The sequence below is a fragment of the Phodopus roborovskii genome, unplaced genomic scaffold (assembly GCF_943737965.1).
Source record: "Phodopus roborovskii unplaced genomic scaffold, PHOROB, whole genome shotgun sequence".
NCBI classification, from domain to species: Eukaryota; Metazoa; Chordata; class Mammalia; order Rodentia; family Cricetidae; genus Phodopus; species Phodopus roborovskii.
In genome coordinates, this window is record NW_026126416.1 from 17,769,282 (window position 1) to 17,781,067 (window position 11,786).

An 11,786-nucleotide genomic window follows, 5' to 3' on the forward strand; every position below is an offset into this window, starting at 1 on the left:
GTCTTAAAAACAACACAAGGCAACTTAATCTACAATGGTGATAGAACAGAATGTTTAGGCTATAAACACAACAATCTAAAGGTAGTGACACAGACAGCTTTGGAAGCATAGCTGGGGACTTAGAGAGAAAGAAATAATTTCTATGTCTTAAATAGTTGTAATTCAAGAGACACTCTCTAGTAAGAAATAAGCACTAGGTACAGATAAACAATAAAGATGGTTAGTAATAGAAATACAATCACAGTATTTATAAGAAAGAATGGGTCGTAGAAAGTGTTGCATTTTCATTTTCACTGCAGGGGATCAGTCTGTTTAAAATTGCCTGATATCAAGATGTATTTGTAAGCCTTTTTATCTAGATCAGATGGTCTGGTGTGTATCACTAGTCGCTGCACCCTCTAAATGTTTGAAATACAGGCAGTCTGGGTTTATATGTGCTCTAAATGTGAAATGTAATTGACAAAAATAACATGAAAATATTTATAATTGTGTTTGATGACATTAAGAATGTTTAATGACATAATATATATATATATATATACATATGATATTAAGTGTGTACTTCAAATAAATTTTCACTTTCTTTTCCTTTTAAAGATACAGGTAGTATATAAACCATACATAGTATATATTTTGCTTCTATAAGATTGTAATGGTTTAGAATTTTCTAAATAGTTGGAAGAAGATTCAAAGCCAAAAAATTTTATATAATATTTTTTATTTAAATTTTAAACAAACTTGTTTTACATGTCAATCCCAGTTCCCTCACCCTTTGCTCTTTCTCTTCCTCAACCCCTCCACTCACCCCACCACTCTGGGCAACAATCCCCATCCCATCCCTGTTCTGCTTCCCAGGGAGGGTGAGGTCTTTCATGAGGGATCTTCAGAGTCTGTCATATCACTTGGAGAAGGCCCTACCCCCCTCCCCCATCTGTCTAGGCTGAGAAAGTATCCCTCTATGTAGAATGGGCTCCCAAAGTCCATTCATATACTAGGGATGAATACTGATCCACTACCAGAGGGCCCATAGACTTCCCAATCCCCCTAACTAAAGCCAACGTTCATGGGGTCTGGGTCTGTTCTATGCTGGTTTCCCAATAATCAGACTTGGTTACATGAGCTCCCCCTTGTTCAAGTCAGCTGTTTCTGTGGGTTTCTCCAACCTGGCCTTGACCCCTTTGCTCATCACTCCTCCCTCAATACAACTGGATTCCAGGAGTTTGGCTCAGTGTTTAGCTATGGGTGTCTGCTTCTGCTTCCATCAGCTACAGGATGAAGGCTCTAAGATGGTACATAAGGCAATCATCAATCTCGTTATCAGGGAAGGGCATTTAAGGTAGCCTCTCCACCATTGCTTAGATTGTTAGTTGAGGCCATCCTTGTAGATCTCTGGACATTTCCCTAGTGCCAGATTTCTCTTAAAACCTATAATGGCTCCCTCTATTATGGTATATCTTTTCTTGCTTTCCTCTGTTCTTCCCCTGACTTAATTTTCTTGCTCCCTCATGTCCTCCTCTTCCCTCCTCTTCCCCACTTGTAATTCTTCTAACTCCCTCTCTCTCCCCTCTCCCCATGCTCCCTATTTGCTCAGGAGATCTTGCCCCTTTCCCCTTCTCAGGGGGACCATGTATGTCTCTCTTAGGGTCCTCCTTGTTTCCTAGCTTTTCTGGCAGTGTGGGTTGTAGGCTGGTAATCCTTTGCTCTATGTCTAAAATCCATATAGGAGTGAGTACATACCTTTTTTGTCTTTTTGTGACTGAGCTACCTCACTCAGGATGGTTTCTTCTAGTTCCATCCATTTGCCTTTGAATTTCACGGTTCCATTGCCCCTCCCCCCCCCCAGCTAAGTAGTGCTCCATTGTGTAAATGTACCACATTTTCTCCATCCATTATTCATTTGAGAGACATCTAGGTTGCTTCTAGGTTCTAGGTATTACGAATAATGCTGCTATGAACATAGTTGAACAGCTATCCTTGTCCTTGTTGTATGAATGTGCATCTTTTGGGTATATGCCTAAAAGTGGAATTGCTGGATCCTGAGGTAGACTGATTCCTATTTTTCTGAGAAACCACAGTACTGATTTTCAAAGTGGCTGTACAAATTTGTACTCCCATCAGCAGTAGAAAAAAGTTGCCCTTTCTCCACATCCTCTCTACCATAAATTGTCTTTGGTGGTTTTTTTTTGTTTGTTTGTTTGTTTGTTTTTGCTTTTTCTTTTCTTTTTTGTTCTGTTTTGTTTTTGCCATTCTGACAGAGTAAGATAGTATCTCAGAGTTGTTTTGATTTGCATTTTCCTGATGGTTAAGGACGATGAGCACTTTCTTAAATGTCTTTCAGCTATTTTGGATTCTTCTATTGAGAATTCTCTATTTAGTTCTGTACCCTACTTTTTAATTGGATTATTTGGTGTTTTGGTAACTAGCTTTGTGAGTTCTTTGTATACATTGGGAATCAGCCCTCTGTCAGATGTGTACACTAAGGGAACTTCCAGAACCATCCCTGTCTTCAAGCTCTATTTTAGAGCTATAATCCTGAAAACAGCTTGGTACTGGAACAAAAATAGACCAATAGACCAATGGAACTGAAAACTCTGATATTAACCCACATACCTACAAACACCTTATTTTTGACAAAGAAGCCAAAATTATATAATGGAAAATTGAAAGCATCTTCAGCAAATGGTCCTGGCATAACTGGATGATGGTGTAGAGAAGTTTGCAGATAGATCCATATATATAACCATGCACAAAAATTAAGTCCAAATGGATCAAAGACCTCAACATAAACCCAGCCACACAGATCCTCTCAGAAGAGAAAATGGGAGGAACCCTTGAATGAACTGCTACAGAAGACCACTTCCTGAACATAACACCAGTAGCACAGACACGGAGATCCACAATTAATAAATGGGACCTCCTGAAACTGAAAAGCTTCTATAAGGCAAAAGACAAAGTTATCAAGACAAAATGGCAGCCCACAGAGTGGGAAAAGATATTCACCAACCCCAAAAATGTTTTAAATATTATAATACAAATTTTGCCAAGTTCATCTATTGCTCCTAAATAAGTGTTTAAAGAAATATAAATAAAATGTGATATGCACAGATGAAGATTCTAAACAGTTTTAAAGAGTGCATTATGTGGGTATATAGGAGATAAAGCAAAGATAATTTAGATAACATAAATTGACACAACTATGAAGACTGAAAAGGAATTGTAATTAAAAATGTGTACATTATTGATGAGAAATTAAAACTGTTGATCTATAACACATTTCTCAGCTCAAAGCAAGTTTCAGAATCATTTGGCAAAGGATTACCAGCCTACAATTGACACCTTCAGAGAAGCTAGGAAACAAAGAGGACCTGAAGAGAGACATACATGGTCACCTGGGGAAGGGAAAAGGGACAAAAGCTCCTAAACAAATCGGGTGCACAGTGTGGGGGAGGTAAGAGAAAGAGGAGTGGAAAAGAGGAGGAGGGAGGAGAACATGAGGGATCAGAAAGACTGAGTAGGGAGATGAACAGAGGAGAGCAAGAAAAGAGATACCTTAATAGACGGAGCCATCATAGGCTTAAAAAGAACTCTGGCATAGGGAAATGCCCAGAGATTCACATGGATGACCCCAACTAAGAATCTAAGCAATATTGGAGAGGCTACCTTTCCCCTACAATGAGAATGATGACTCCTTATACCATCCTAGTGCCCTCATCCAGTATCTGATGGAAGCAGAAGCAGAGATCAACAGATAAACATTGAGCCAAACTCCTGGAATCCAGTTGCAGAGAATGATGATCAAAGGGGTCAAGATCATGCTGGGGAAACCCACAGAAACAGCTGACCTGAGCAAGTGGGAGCTCATGGCCCCCAGTCTGACAGCTGGGGAATCAGCATAGAACAGACCCAGGCCCCCTGAATGTGGGTGTTAGTAGGAGGTCTGGGCAGTCTATAGGGCCTCTGGCAGTGGAATAGTATTTATCACTAGTGCAAGAATGGACTTTGGGAGCCCATTCCCAATGGAGGGATACTCTCTTAACCTAAGTTCAAAGAGGGTGGGGAGGGCTTAGTCCCTGTCCCAAATTACTTGTCAGGCTTTGATGATCCCTAATGGAATGTCTCACCTATCCTGGGAAGTAGTTAGGGGATGGGAAGGGGAGGTTGGTGGGGGACATGGGAGGATGGGAGGTAGAAGGAACTGGGATTGATATTTAAAATAAGATTGTTTCTAATTTAAATGTACTTTATGTAAAAAAAGACTGTGTTTAGGTAACCTGGGAACTAAGGTATACATTCTCTCTTTGAAAAGCTGGGATGATTTCTATCAAAGCTTGATTACTGGCTGAAGAAGAATCAAGGAAACTCTTTTCATAAGTCAAGAGGACCATGATTGTTTTCCTAACATATGTTTGTATAAAAAACATGTTAGAGTTAGTAATAGGCATGCTAGATGGCACAACTATAATACATACAGTGATTTGGTGCTTCCATTTTACAGATGGACGAGCTTTTTTCCTACATGTAAATTAGGTCTCATTTTGATTTCAAAAAAAAAAAAAAACATTCAAACCTTCATTCTAATCATCCTCTCAGGATACAGATCCCCTTATTTAGATGCAATTTAAACCAGTAGCAATCAAGGTTTCAGTCCATTTTAAATGGTTGCAGTTGGTTATTGCAGCCAAATTGTACATTTAATATCACTCAATTTTCAGATCAAATTTCCTAAGACTCACCATAAATCTGCTTCCACCCAAATGGTTTGGAAAGAACTTTTCAGAATCAAATGATGCTGTGCCCTGATTTATGTGTACCTTGACTTTCAGCAGCTTCCCTGCCCTCCTGCAGTTTTTAAACTCTGGATAGCATACTTATAAAGAACTGCAATGCAGTGAGCTAGAATGAGACTTTAATATTCCACAATGTTACAAAATACAGCTGCATGACCCGACACATGCTGTGCAGCTGCTGGTGGAGTAAATCTCCCTGGGATGCTGCTGCCCCCTGAGTTATGTTTTGTGTTTTTTCAAGTCAACAATGTACCATGAAAAGACTTTTCCCCAACAAGTTACTGGTGGGGAAGGTAGAGATGCACTTTGTTGCTTTACCACTATAATTTTTTTTCATAAACATGAGGTAATGTTCTAAATTTTGCTGGTATTTTTCCACCATTAATTTATTGAGGAAGAAAACTTCCTAGCTTAAGATAAGACAATTAAATATGATTACTATAGTATTCTCTGAATGCTAATTAGGTGAGCCTCCAGGCTTTTAAAGAGGGATTCAGTTTTCCTTTTCCATTGACACCAACCAGGCTTGGCCACATGGCTTGCTCTGGCCAATAAAACATGCTTAGAAATGTGAGAATCAGTCTTGAAGAAAAGGTCTATGTTTTGTACTTTGTGGTTTCACAGCTTCTTTTCCCCATAGCTTCTGGACTGGCTGGTCCCAAATGGGACAATCTTTGAGCCTGGTGGGTTCCAGTTGGAAGAGCCATAGCTGACCTATGACTGTTGTATAAGATGAATAAGAAAGGAAGCTCTGAAATTCAAGCTCTTAAGATTTGGGTAAAAAATAATTTAGCCTAAGCTGACTGATATAATCAGCACCCTCCCTCAGAAACTGAATAACTGTTTTAATAAGAATACAAGAAAAGCCAGAAGAACTTAAAATCTCAAGAATAAAATGTTGAGGAGGGAGGAGAAACTATGGTTGGCTGTAAAATAAATAATAAATTAAAAAAAATGAAATGTAGCAAGATTTGAGATTCTTAGCTTATCATCTTCATACATTCTTGGTAGGACACTGGACATGAAGCAAGCTGTTTTCGGTAATGTTGAATGCCTAGTAATCTCTATTCTTGCTAGGATGAATATAGGTCTGGAAATTTAATATCTAAACCTCTCCTTTTCCTTGTCCCTTACAGTCCTATGATAAAAGTCATATTGTTGGAAGAGTATTGGAAAACTAGACCATCTGAATTTATAGTAGAGCTTACAGCAATGTTTGGGCATGAAATTCCAAACAGCATTTTGGCCAAATGCACAGAAATAACTGAGGTGAACTAGCTAGTCTGACATGATTGAGACAGCAGTTATATTAAAGGGAAACACAACTGAATATAGTGCAAGAGAGAGATTTTCAGACTACATATCATCCAGATTTCAGTTGTGACTTCAGTCACACCTTTCATGACTTAAATTTTGCATTTTGATGTTCACTTTCATCTACAAAAATGATGTCATGAATACATGTATCTTTCAGTCTGTGCATTTAAATTCTGGGGAGCTTATTAGTTGCTCATCCTTGGGAAAGTGTTCATCATTGTTCAATGTCAATGTCTTCTGTCAGAATAGAGGGGCCATGATAGCATCAGCTTCATGTGGTCATTGCAAGGGGAAAATTGATGGATACATAGTCTGGTAAAGAGCCTTGCATACTTAAGTAATGTAAGTGACCTTCACAGCTATCATTCATCACTCATCATTTTTGTTACTCTTTCTTTTTCAGTTTGTTATTCAACTTACTTTTCTCTGTAATTCTTTGAAGGTAGCAGTAATTGAAGATGTTTCATAGATTAGCTATATTAGGTCAGTATCTTCTTGTGAGACTACTGTAGTCAAGAACAATTTGTAGCCACAAATTAGTTGTAAAATGCATGTCTGCTGGGGTAATGTGTTCACAATTTAATTATTTCTGTTGAAGTTTTGATCTAAATTACTTGCTTTCTACACCAGGATTTCCGAACCATGAAAACTGATTTTACAAACCAGACACTGGAAAATCAATCTTATCATGTAGAAAGGAACTGATCCAATCCTTCAAGCTTTTAAAAATCTGCTGTGTATGAGGTATCCATATTGAACATCTTTTGCATAGTTGTCATGGCCTTTGTAAGCTATTTTGAATTGTGCAAAACCATATTAGTTTAGCAACAAAATGATCATTTCAACATAGATTTAAAAAAATAATAAAAGTATCATTTGACCAAGCAGAAGATAATTGTGGGATATCAATGTCCCCAGAGTTGTAGAACTTAGATGCATCAATCACATTCTTGGCTTGTGGGTAAGGTTTCTGTTCAAGTTAGATGAGAAATGCCAGAGCACTGTCGAAACTTGCAGCCTGCACATGAAAACAGCCTGTTGGCCAATAGCTTTGCCTTAACACACAAAAGTTGAGCGCTTCATTCAGTCTAGTGAAACAGAAAAATGGAGTTTAGACAGGAAACAATAAGAAACGACTGTGTCAGCAATAGGAGATTGTAGAAGTTGGGTTATTTTCCTTTTGTGTTCTTTCTTCAGTGTTTGTTTTTCCCACAAGGCCTTGCCTTTTCTTTTTCTATGTATTACATACAGCAACAGCACCACCTATTGGCATTTTCTATTGCTGATTTTTTTCATAGCTTTCCTGGAGGATTCAGTCATGGTTTCATTTTCATGACACTGCTCTTGTTCTCCTGAGTACCTTTGTGGAAAACTGTTTTGTACTTAATAGTTCCCTATTATTAAAAAAGACATCTCAAGACATCTCAGAAGAAACAAATTCTTGATTTTTATATCACCTTTTCTTTGCCATAATAATTCATGTAAATAGATTTCCTGTTATAGTATAATGTAAGTATGTTGTCTTAAGGAATAAATAAAATTAACAGTCTAATAGCATTAGCCAGTTAACCAACCTAGTTTGCTTTTATTTCCTTATTATTTCCTTAAGTATTGTTTCTGTCTCTCTCTCTCTCTCTCTGTGTGTGTGTGTACACATACATTATATATATATATATATACATATATATATATATATACATTAGAGTTATATATTATTATTATCTTCCTTTAATATGGAATTAGAGTATTTGTTAGCACATGCCTACAATGATGGAGTATTGGAGGAACTTTATGAATATGCTACTCACCAATAGAAAATGTGGACATTCTACTTTATACTTTTGTTGTGTGAGTCTGGTCAACCAAATGAAATATGAGTAAAGGTTGTTTTGAAGATAGACAGCCTCCCACAAGACTTTCTCATGTTTGGTTACTTAAAATCAGTTGTTCAAACATTGTAAGAGACTGATAAATATTTGAAAGAGAAATAAGGGGAAGAAGGCTAAGGATACAGACTATGTAGCATGTAAAGGTTTGGCTTAAAATAGGGCCAGAGACAAGGGACTGTGTGTGGAGGTGACCTTCAGAAGAAACCCACAGGATGGGGGCTGAAGCAAGGTCTTGGGGAAACCTCAGCTGATCCTGCATGGGACCAAGGAAGCATAAGCTGTACCCCTTTTCTGAACCCGTGACAATGGAAGCAGCTGGAATCTAATAGTTTTAGCTCACTGAAGGGCTTCCCAGTGGAGTTCACAGGCTTCAACAGTGGATCAGATAGGATCTCTTGCCCTGTAGTAATACAGGCCCTTGGTAGAAGTTAGTGGCATGGTTTTAAACTGATGCTCAACAACCCTCTTTGCCTTCATCCAATGCTTCTCCCTCTTGGTCCTCTCCTTAGTTCTTTGCTTGAAGCAACTTATAAAGTCAGTGGATAGCAGCCTTGATTCTTTATCCTGTTGCCTGGATTGAAGTCTTCCCTCAGTTTGTAGTTCTTCCTTCTTTACTCATGGATAGTTCTATATCTAGCAACAATCCAGTATACTATCATTTCAGTTTAAAAACTGGATTTGAAATTGATTATTTAATCCATTGTGAGTTTGTTTCTAATGTAACTAGAGTAGAATGATAACTCTGTGATTAGCTTTTGTGTTTTGTGTTTGTTTTATTTTGTTTTTTTTTTTTTTTTTTTTTTTGGTTTTGTTTTTCCTATCAAAGGACCAAAGGCACATCAGATTTTTCTTCTGGAAGTCAGCCAATAACCAAGCCAGCAAAGAAACATGTCCAGAATCTCACAGGCTACTGGTCTTTTAAAAATATATTTAAGGGTTAAAATGGAAGAAAAGTAATGTATTAATTAGGTTTCCATCACAAACCAAATGGACTATCAAAATAGGAGCATTTCTGTGTCAGAAAGGGAGAGATGGCCCTTCATAACTTCTCATCCACCCTCCCCTTCTTGTCGGGACTCCCAGTTGGCTCACAAGAAATAAAGGCAGAAGGCACAGAAATTCCACTGAGGCATTCCAGCATGCATCAACAGTGTTGGAAAGAAAGGAGAAATGTTTATCTTTCAGGAATAAATGATAGCCTCTTAGATGTCACAAGGTCTGGGATTCAGCAATGATATGAGGGCATTTTGTAATCTATGGAGGACTGTGAACTCATGAGGTTATTTGTGTCAGGCCATTACCAGTTTAGGAAGCAGTTGTTTAATAGGAGGGAGATTTTTAAGACTGAGTAAAAATTTACATTTACTTTCAACATTTGAGAGAATTTTCTCAAACATCATTGAAACTTCATTTATAAAAAATTGAGTCATGTTATCCAGATATATTCAACATGTCTTGATTTTTTTTACCTTTAATAATGTGGACACCAGTATATTCTCATGTCCAGTTCTTGAAATATATTCATCAATTTCATATTTATATGCTCTTTTTGTAATAGTTTTATAATAGTAATATTAGCAACTAATCTCTGTTAAAATGCCTTTATTATTACTACATAGATTCTTATTTAGGTCATCTAAGTTAATACACACACACACACACACACACACACACACACACACACACACACACACACGTTTCATACTAGGATTCTCCTACCACTGACTTTGAAGTGTTGGGAATGCATCCATCATGACCACAGCCCAGTTTGTGTTCACTTTTGTTTTTAATAGCCTAAAATGACTGGATCTCATCCTCAAGAATTCCTTTTCTGAGAAGAATATGTATGCACAAGCACATATATACACCTGAGGTTACAGAGCTGTCTTTTATAGTTTGTATCTTAAATGTACCCCACAAAGCTCAGACTTTGAAATGCTATCTTCTGGTGGGTAATGCCATCAGAGATTGCTAGAAAGTTTAGGAGTTGAAGATGAACTGAAGGAAACAGATCAGTGAGGAACATTTTATCAGGGCCTCAGGGTCTTCCTCTCTGTTTTCCAGCACCCGGGGGTGAGCAGTTCTGCTCTGCTAAGCAATCCTCACACCATGTTTTCCTTTGCCACAGACCTTAAGCAATGGGATCAAGTGACCGTGAACTGAAACCTCCCAAAATTAACCTTTTCTTTTTAGAAACTGCTTGTCTTGTATATTTTTGTCACACTGTTACACAACTCAGTACCATGCTTTTATCTGTATATCCTAGAGGGAACTTAGGGTTATAAAATTTTTGAGTCACATATTTTTTTCTCAGAACTTTGTAAATATTGCTCCAGTTTTCTAATATTGATTATTTAGGAAGGAAATATGAGATAAATTAACTTCAGTTCCCTCTATTCTATTTGTATTTCCTGTCTGTTATAACCAGAGTTTCTTAGCAACCAGAGTATTTACTTGTTCACCATCACATCCTGTTCCACTGGTCTAAAATCCTTGAGAACAGAGGTATTACCTGAGGGATTTTGACTACACTGAATGTGTAGAATCACTTCTATAAAATTTTGTGAAATTAATAAACTAATGACTGAAACCTAGTTGTCTTACTTAAGGCAACATGACTTTCTGGAAGTCATTTTGTGAATGATTTACTCAGTCATTCAATCTTTGTACGTTTGTGACATACTGTTCACTATATAAACTTGCATATACATATAGATGTACATGTGCAATATATATGTATGTATACATATATATGTAAACATTCTGTGACTGTAAACTTGAAAGCATATATGTATATACATATATATGTACACATACACACATATATACATATTGCATATATATGCATATATGGGATTTTATACAGTTATTGTAGTTTGATTCAATTGAATTTCTTACAATGAGTAATCTTTTGCATTCTTAATTTTGATTTTATTTTCTTTTTTAAAGAAGTATTTGGGGTGACATGCTTCTCAAAGACACAAAACACATCATTATAAACAATAAAATGAATGAAGGATCCACTTAATGGCAGCAGTGACCAATAAATCTGATTTAATCTTGTTGCTTCAGAAATTACAACAAACATGGAAGCAAAACTGGAAATCGCATTTCCACAAAACTCTTGCAAGTGGAGTTTATACAGCTTTGTATAGGAGAAAAAATAGATGCTATTCATGAAAGTTTTGTAGAATAAGAAACATGTTTCACATGGCCATTTCTCACCCTGACCTTTGGTTAAATCCAGAGTATTAAGTTGTAGCTTAATGAAGGCTTTCTTGTATAAAGCTGAAGTAATGTAGTTCAAGAGGGCTTGCTTCTGCTATTCCAATCCCACATAGTGATATGACTTCAAGAATATATGGACTAACAAGGAATTTTTAAGATTCTAAAAAAAAAACCCATTAATATATAATCTTACTTGCTAACAGGGTGTCAAATAGGTCCGATTTTGAACTCTCCAAAATGCCAGGAATGTAAGTTTTCATGATTAACTGAAGCATGTCCCACAATAAAGTTCGAATATGAGTCAGTAGAAGACAGTGACATTAAAGTAAGTATGCAAGAGTGGTAGAAATCTGCTCCCACAGTATATTTAACCAGACGTTTCTTTTCACAGATATCAATCATGTGTCTCTCATGACTGAAGTTTGCTCTTATATTCAGATTTTGTCATATACCTCACAACTTGAGTAGCCAGGAATCCATATTGAACGGACGAGATAATTTTTTAAGAGGTCAGGTTTTGCAAGAGTGTTTATGACAAGAATCTAAGAAATAAGGGAGGTGGATG